Source organism: Silene latifolia, chromosome 9 (genome assembly GCF_048544455.1).
Source record: "Silene latifolia isolate original U9 population chromosome 9, ASM4854445v1, whole genome shotgun sequence".
In the NCBI taxonomy this organism is placed as follows: domain Eukaryota; kingdom Viridiplantae; phylum Streptophyta; class Magnoliopsida; order Caryophyllales; family Caryophyllaceae; genus Silene; species Silene latifolia.
The window spans coordinates 121,192,323-121,201,596 of NC_133534.1; positions in this window are offsets into that span (position 1 = coordinate 121,192,323).

Below are 9,274 nucleotides of genomic sequence, written 5' to 3' on the forward strand. Positions count from 1 at the left end.
ATTAAAGAATGACGAGCTAATACCTTCTTTCATAAAGAAGCTTTTGAGTTTTCAATTCTGGATGAAAATGGACAATGATGAATCCAATTACATCAGGGATGATTGGATTAGTATTAAGAGATACGCATCACATCAACATACGCGTAGGTTATTCGTATGAATGAAAATGGGATTACCATTAGCAGTCATGGTAGTTCATTGAACCTATGAACGGTTGATCTCATGATTATTAGTAACTAATGTTTCCGCCATTAGAATAATCATGTACATGTCCAATCATAAATCATATGCATAAGAGCATGATGATAGACTTGGTGAGCCAAAATAGAAACGTCATGAATTCTCAAGTAGAATCCGATGAGCGATTTCAGTGTTTGACGGAATGTTCTATTGTGTGTCAAGAGGTTGCACATATTGTAGAAAATCCGAACACATATGAGGATTTATGAGAATCCCAAATCTTTCAAGCCCAGAAAAGAGAAATGAGAAGTTTTGGAAAGATGCTTGGTTAAGTAAGAGGTTATTCAAAACGATCTTTCCTAATAAAGCTAGGACTTGTGAGAAGTACTAAGCTAATAATCTTGTCAATTGTTACAAGATTCTACAAAACATATACCTAGTGCATTGTGTGTGGATGGAATACTTGATCGGTACAAGTTATATTATTCATCGCAAATTCGTTCGTTATGAGATGAGCGATGAGAAAGTTCTTTCAAGTTAAAGAACCAAAACCAAGGTCAAGAACCTTAATGTGTACTTGGTAAGATTCATGCTATGAGAACATGAATGTGAAGGAAATTGCAAGTGCAAGAAGTTTGAACACATGGACACATGGGATGTTAAACTTCTATTGCAATCAATGAGTGTTTACACTTATGATATACATCACAAGGTTGTAATATGATATTGACTACCCGAGTGTGATGTCCACATTTGTCGTTTGAGTTATTATTAACTCACTTTGCACATTGTTACATCCAAACGGGTTGTAGAGACAATTGAACCCCGTTAAAGTGAACATGGATTGACATTGTTTTGCCCATAGTTACTTATATGAGGTGACGTCTCGAAGTGACTAGAGTGTGAGGCGATTGATGGCAAGTTCAAGTGCCATACAGTCATGTGAGATGACTAGTCGATCACATAGGCAGACTGTTAGGAACATTTTGTCGGGCCTTATGACCGCTTATAGAGTTCTGCAAATTTATATAGCCTGGTCGTGGCGAGAGCTACTATAGTATTCAAATGAGTCGATTCTTTTGACTAAAGACTATTCTCCTAAGATGGCACGATTTTGATTAACTTTGATTTATGTTACTACGACCTTCGTAAATGGGGTCAAATGGGCATATTTTGGGTTATGATGGCTGTGGCAAGTCGAAGGGAATGAGTGCGATAGGAATTGTCCACCCCTAGTCAGGGTTATAACAATATCTCAGGGCCACTCGAGGAGTAATGAACTGGAAATGCGTGGCCACGCTCGGATGGTATCCGAGTGGATAAATCCGGTCAATCGATTATTCTCCGGATCGAGGAAACCACTCTCGATATGATCACTTGCAAGTACGACCTGAAAGACACCTTGCATTGAGTAGGAGATAGTAATAGGACAAGAGAATTGGTGACGCACACTTGTCGAGGACAAGTGGGAGATTGTTGGAATATGTGTCCTCCGACAATAATGCGATCACGACTGTTGATCATGATGATCACATGTTTAAGTCTCATTAAAATGAATACAATTGGGAAGTAATATTTATTCTTGTCAATCGGTCAACATATATCGGTAATGATTGGCCGACTAGAGTTTGACATTCCGTCGTGTGACGGTGGTGATCGAGTTGACCCCTAGGTCATACCTAAAGGGCAACACTCTTAATTGATTATTTAATTAATCGTATAATGTTACGAGTTAATTAAATTACTTGAAAATTGACGGACGATTTTGGAAGTAAAATTTACGTATCATATTGAAATGTGATTAAATGAGATACGGTCTGAGTAATTAAATTGTATAATTACTCGGATGAAATTATTGTTTAAAGAAACAATCGGAATTGAATGATTTATTATAAATACAATCTGTTGTGATTTATAAATTGGTAAAATATTTTGGCACAAGTAATTATGATATTACTAAGTCGATTTTTGTATGTGACGTATTTTTATTAATACGTTGATTTTTAATATGTTAAAAATACATAACAAATATATATATATATATCACATGTGACATGTGACATATTTACAATTGACAAAAATAAAATGGATCACTTGTTAATCCATGAATGCCGAAATGAAGGGGTTGTGGTAGCTAATATTGTGCTTGGTTAATTTATTATAAGAACACAATGATTACCTATTTCCTAGCCATGCAACTCTAATTTTCTTGTGAAGACAAAATTGTTCATGCATTGGCTCCCCTAAAAGTCCCCCCTTCCACCCGGTTTTTTATGTGAAAAACCATCATTGGTTTTTCATATTATTTTACCTATTACTACACTAAAAGAGTTTAGTTGTAATCTATCATTCAACTCATCCAAAATATAAGTTTTCTAGAGAAATAAAATCCTCTCTTTATCTCTCATCAAAACCGAAAATACTTAAGTGTTTATAAATATTTTTGGTTCAATTTTCTACTATAATTAATATTATACTAGTTTTGTAATATTAATTAAATTAAGAGGAGCCTTGGGTATAATACATAGGGAGAGATCTTACTCTTAGATCTTTGTTCTTCCATTGGAATAAGCTCAAGAACAAAAGAGAAAGGTGATCTCTTTTGTGCCCTAATAGCCGAAATTTACCATGTAAGGACATGATTTCTCCTCTATTTATTTTATTGTTTGCATGCATAAGATCCGTAATTAATTTTATGACAAATTATTTAGACATATAAGAGTATGTTATTATGTACATGAATCTACATTTCCTTCAATCTGTTTTTGTTCATGTTCATAATCGCATTTGTCTTTTATCCTTAATTTATACTTTGTTACATCCAAACGGGTTGTAGAGACAATTGAACCTCGTTAAAGTGAACATGGATTAACATTGTTTTGCCCATAGTTACTTATATGAGGTGACGTCTCGAAGTGACTAGAGTGTGAGGCGAATGATGGCAAGTTCAAGTGCCATACAGTCATGTGAGATGACTAGTCGATCACATAGACAGACTGTTAGGAACTTTTTGTCGGGCCTAATGACCGCTTATAGAGTTCTGGCAAATTTATATAGCCTGGTCGTGGCGAGAGCTACTATAGTGTTCTAATGAGTCGATTCTTTTGACTAGAGACTATTCGCCTAAGATGGCACAGTTTCAGATTAACTTTGATTTGTGTTACTACGACCTTCGTAAATGGGGTCAAATGGGCATATTTTGGGTTATGATGGCTGTGGCTAGTCGAAGGGAATGAGTGCGATAGGAATTGTCCACCCCTAGTCGGGGTTATAACAATATCTCGGGGCCACTCGAGGAGTAATGAAGCGGAAATGCGTGGCCACGCTCGGAGGGTATCCGGTGTGGATAAATCCGGTCAATCGTTATTCTCCGGATCGAGGAAACCACTCTCGATATGATCACTTGCAAGTACGACCGAAAGACACCTTGCATTGAGTGGGAGATAGTAATAGGACAAGAGAATTGGTGACGCACACTTGTCGAGGACAAGTGGGAGATTGTTGGGAAATGTGTCCTCAACAATAGTGCGATCACGTGATTTAAATATCATTATTAAATCTCATTTCAAAGAATACAATTGGGAAGTAATATTGTTCTTGTCAACTGGTCAACATATATCGGTAATGATTGGCTGACTAGAGTTTGACATTCTTCGTCGTGAGACGGTGGTGATCGATTGACCCCTAGGTCATACCTAAAGGGCAATACACTTAATTGATTATTTAATTAATCGTATAACGTTGCGAGTTAATTGAATTACTTGAAAATTGACGGACGGTTTTGGAAGTAAAATTTACGTATCAAATTGAAATGTGATTAAATGAGATACGGTCTGAGTAATCGAATTGTATCATTACTCGGATGAAATTATTGTTTAAAGAAACAATCGAAATTGAATGAATTATTGTAAATACGATTTATAAATTGGTAAAATATTTTGGCACAAGTAATTATGAAATTACTAAGTCAATTTTTGTATGTGACGTATTTTTATTAATACGTTGATTTTTAATATGTTAAAAATACATAACAAATATATGTGACATGTAACATGTAACATATAGACAATTGACAAAAATAATATGGAATCCATATTATTGAATAGGCCGAAAATTAGAAGGGTTTGAACTAATTATAAGTTGTTTGTAATTAGTGGATAAACACAATGATGAAAAAGGAACCTAGCCATGCAAGCCTATTGTTCCTTGTGAAGAACAATTTCTCCATGCATTGGCTCACCCATAAAGCCCCTCTTACACGGTTTTGGGGAAGAGAATTTGTCATTGTTTTTCTCTATAATTTTACCAAATAATATACTAAAGCTAGTGTATTATTTTTCTCATTCTAATTCCATCATCAAATATAGAGATTTTCTAGAGAAATAAAATCCTCTCTTCTTCTCTCTAAAACCGAAAACACATAAGGGTTTTATAAAGTTTTTGGTTCAATTTTCACTACATTAATATTATACTAGTACTTATAATATTAATTAGATTAAGTGTTAAGCCTTGGGTATAAAGCTTGGGGAGAGATCTTATTCTTAGATCTTGTTCATCCATTGGAATAGCTCAAGAACAAGAAGAGAAAGGTAATCTCTCTTGTGCCCAATATAGCCGAAATATTGAATGTAAGGACATTATTTCTCTTCTTTTATATTGATGTTTGCATGCATAAAATCCGTTTTAATTTTATGACAAAATTAATTAGACATATATGAGTATGTTAAATATGTATATGAATCTACATTTCCTTCAATTGGTATGAATAGCCACGGTTGTTTGCATGCAAATTGGTTAAAAGTTTTTCCGAGTTATATGAATAACAAATAAAACTTGTAAAATTTGTGTTATTATGATATATCACGAAATAATTACATGCATGTTAATATTTCTGGTCCTAAAGTGTTTTAGGATTTTTTGGTTAATTTTTCGGATTTTTATTGTTCATAATTTACAATAATGGCATTTAAATGTGATTTTATGAGTAAAAATGTCATTTTTGGTCGAAAAATAGCTATACTTCGAATTTTTCATTGGTTTTTGGATATGTTGTGATACATATTATTTTGAGATAACCTGTAAATTTTCATAATTTTAGGACTTGTTATGCTCGAAAAATGGATTTTTCAATTTTAATTCGGATTTAAAGTGAAAAATAGGTTAATATGAGTTAAGTTTCGAATCTGGTCATAGAAATTTTATATGTTGTCACATGCAATTTTACAAGATGTGTGTAAAATTATTGGCCATAAAGAAGTCCTTATGCATGATTTATGGATTTTTGAAGAAAAATAGCATAAATAGTGACATTATTAGTTGAAAATTAATAAAACATAATCTATGACTAAGGAAAAACCTCAAATGTTGCATTTTATTATCTTTTTCAGATCTAAAATTGAAAAGTTAATGAATATAATTTTTCCTCATGTTTTATGATTTTTTTTAGTTAAAATCGATAAACCGCAACATTGTTTTTCCCGGAAATTTTCGAAATTTTTAACCTAAGATTTTGAACATTATGAGTGTCATGGTATTTTTCCAGAATGTTCATAAATTTAAATTTCAAATTTTGAATTTATTTGAAGTTTTGTGATTTATTTGAAGTTTAATAGCTTATTTTTGCAATTTTGGTCCATTTATGAACAATTTTATAAGATATGGGTTAATTATGGTCAAATTATTAGTGAAGACTAAATTTTGAGTCCTAAGAGGTTAGGGTAATTAACTTATGCATAAATATGAGTTTATGTATTTTTGTGATTATAAAATGTTGAAATCACGCAAATCCGTAAAAACCGAGTAATATACGATATTGGCTAATTAAAGGCGATTTAGCATAAAATTGAGCATGTTCATACATATTATAATGCTGCATATTTCAACTGATGAATGTCTTTTATTTATATAATTTTGAATTATGTAATTTTGCTTAGTATGGCCTTAGTTTTAATTGGTATTTCCCGAAATGTATGGGAATATCGATTCGGTTGTAATTTTTTATTGTGATCTCGTATCACCGTTTTGTAATTTAATAGATTTATTTTATTTTAGTTACAAATGTATAATAGGAATTATGTAATTTATTATGTAATTTTATTCATTCCGGAGTTCATAAAGACGGATTTCTTCAAGAATGGCGATACATAAAGACGGTGTTACCTCGAGATGCGTGCCACAACCGAAGTTCAAGGGACCAATGGAGTTGGTTTCCGAATATGTAATAGTTAAATAGTTTATCTATTTTAGGAAAGGCCATACTAGGATTTATTTATTCTTTTATGCTTGCATTTTATTTTATGTCACATGCATTGCTAAATCGCCATAACTAAACATGCATTGTCATTTTATCGAGTTTATCGACCGTGTCAATTAAAATTATCATAGTTCACCGCTTTAGTTCACTTAAAACGTGATAGATAATAAATTGACATGACCTCTCGCTAAAACAATCAATTGAGACATAGCCTTACCAAATAGTAGAAACCATGAAAACCTATTTCGCGAGGGAGTGCGCTCGGCCCCACCGGGGTACAAACCTTGTTACGTAGGGGAAGTGGGTGATGAATGTTAATCCACCGAATTCATGTTGATAAGGGATGTATCGGCCACACCGTGCCCAAGTTGATGTGGATTTGGATCATGGACACATTTATTCGAAATTTGGGTTGAACTCAACAAAAGTATTTAATAAGGGATGTATCGGCTACCCCGTGCCCTTGTTGATGTGTTTTGGGCTATAGATAAACATTAGAGTAATTTTATCGACCAAGAGTTCTAAAAGTAGAATCGATTAAAAGGTTAATCCACCGAGTTATATTGATGAAGGTTGCATCGGCTACCCCGTGCCTAAGTTGATATGAATTTGGATCTTGGAATCATTTATCATAGTTGGGTAGAGGTCACTATGTAAATGCTATACTTGTTTACAAGTATTAATATAACGATGAATGTTTTGTTTTCCTCTATTCCGTTATCATATTGTTCTATTTCTTTACCACAATTCATATACGATATCATTTCGTTTTTGATTCAAATCTCCATTAAAATATCGTAACTAAAGACAAATATGAGTTTGCTTCTAAAACCTCAAATGAACCATTGCTAAGGATCTCTTGTAAAGAGTATAAATAAAGGTTATTCATTATCAAACAGGTTTTTGATTCTTGACTAACACATCTACTTACAATGGATTGTTATTCATATACTTAAATGAATTAAGTACCTTGAAGCGATAAAATTGTTTTGGTAATTAGTTTTGTCAGAATTCGTAATTGACCAAAATAGCGCAACCACTTCAATGAAAGTTTTAAGATTAAAACGAACAAATGAAGAGTAATCTTCATGAATTCAATTTTGCTTCTCAAAGCAAAGACTCATTGAATTAAGTGGGAGCATTCTCTTAAACCGTTAAGATGAGGACGAGGTTCAAGAAGTAAAGGTTATAATGGAATTGATACAAGGTAATGTTAAAGGTAAAGTTGTTGAGAATGACGATGCTAAACCTATCAATCTCGACCGATAAAGTTTCCATTGTCTTAAATGTTGGACACGAGAAAGGAAACTACCCCAAATTATTGAAGAATCAACAAGTTAGTTGTGGGACATCTAATGGGATCTTCTTCTATAAATGTTTATATGATTGACATAAATTTTGCTAGTACTACTTCGTCAATATTAGAAACCGGTGGTGGTTTTCATCATTATGTTTGATACATGGGATGATAAGAATATGACGACTAGCAACAACAATATCGAGAGATAGAGTAATTGTGTACTCAATCTAGTTTTTGGGTTTGGAGTTGTACTTAATTGTGACTATTAAGTACATAAACTCTAAATAAGAATATAAACTTGTTAAGATACAAAAGAGGTTTTCACTTTTGTGACCCTATACACCACGATTTGATGTATGGCTAGCCCATTATCAAGGTGATTATATTCTAAACCAAACTAGAATGATATATCATGTAGATGATGTAAAGATACAAATTGGTAACCCAAGATTAAACCTTAAATTTTGGAATGATAAACGCAAGGAGTTATCGAGTACTCTTGAAACCATTAGATTGTTAATGGTATATGCGTATCTTGTATTCAAAGCAAGATGTCTCGTGCCTTTTGGTTGAAAAGGAGATCGAGGTTGTGAATCATTGATCCAAAATAGGTTGATCATTTTCTTTTACCAACGATTTAGGTTGACACTAATGTGTTCACTTAATAAGGTAAATAGAGAAATCTTTGAAGAAGTTTAAAGAGTTCAAGAAATCACGATTAAGTCGTGATGGGATTATCAAAGTGAAGACTTTGATATAAGCCAAAGAAAATGTGATATAGTATCACAAGTTAATCTCTCTTAGCATGCATTATGGAATAATGTGTGATTAGATAAGAAATCAAACGCTATTCGATATGGTTTGGACTTCAATCAAGTTACTTTGAGTTACTTGATCCTTTTGGGGATTTTATCATTTTGTCTAAAATTATTTTTCCACTAAATCGAATCATATAAGATATGAAATGGTAAGGGTACCATGTTTGTAAGTTTTCACAAGAAACAAATACTCAATTTTTCCCTTTCAATTATCACGAGTACGACGGGTTTGTGGCTCGTGAAGCTGTCTTTCTAAAATACAAGTTTATTTTTGAAGACAGAGTGGGAGAAATTATTCAAGAGCCACAAAGAATGTTATGTAACAAGAAACTGGTCTTACTTGGCTACATGAGACGTTTTGTGTAAGACGTTGTTTCTTCAAAACCTAGGAGGTTAAATTCGTCACTTGTTACAAATGATGAATTCATGCTACTTTTAAGAAAGTAAAGAGCTTATAACTTACAAAAGAAATTGTTTGATTCAAGTTGATTACTTCTAGAAAGTAATGAACATATGACTTACATAAGAGTGTTTAAGTCACAACTCAATATAAGGCTTAGAGCCATGGAAATCCGAAATAAAAGGGCTTGATTAGTTGCAAAGGGTTTTGCACTAATAAAGAGAGATTTCAAGGTTTGATTGGTTGCAAAGGGTTTTGCACCAATTGAAATGCTTAAGCCTATTTGGATCTTCTTAGGGATTGTGTTTCATTATTATGAAATA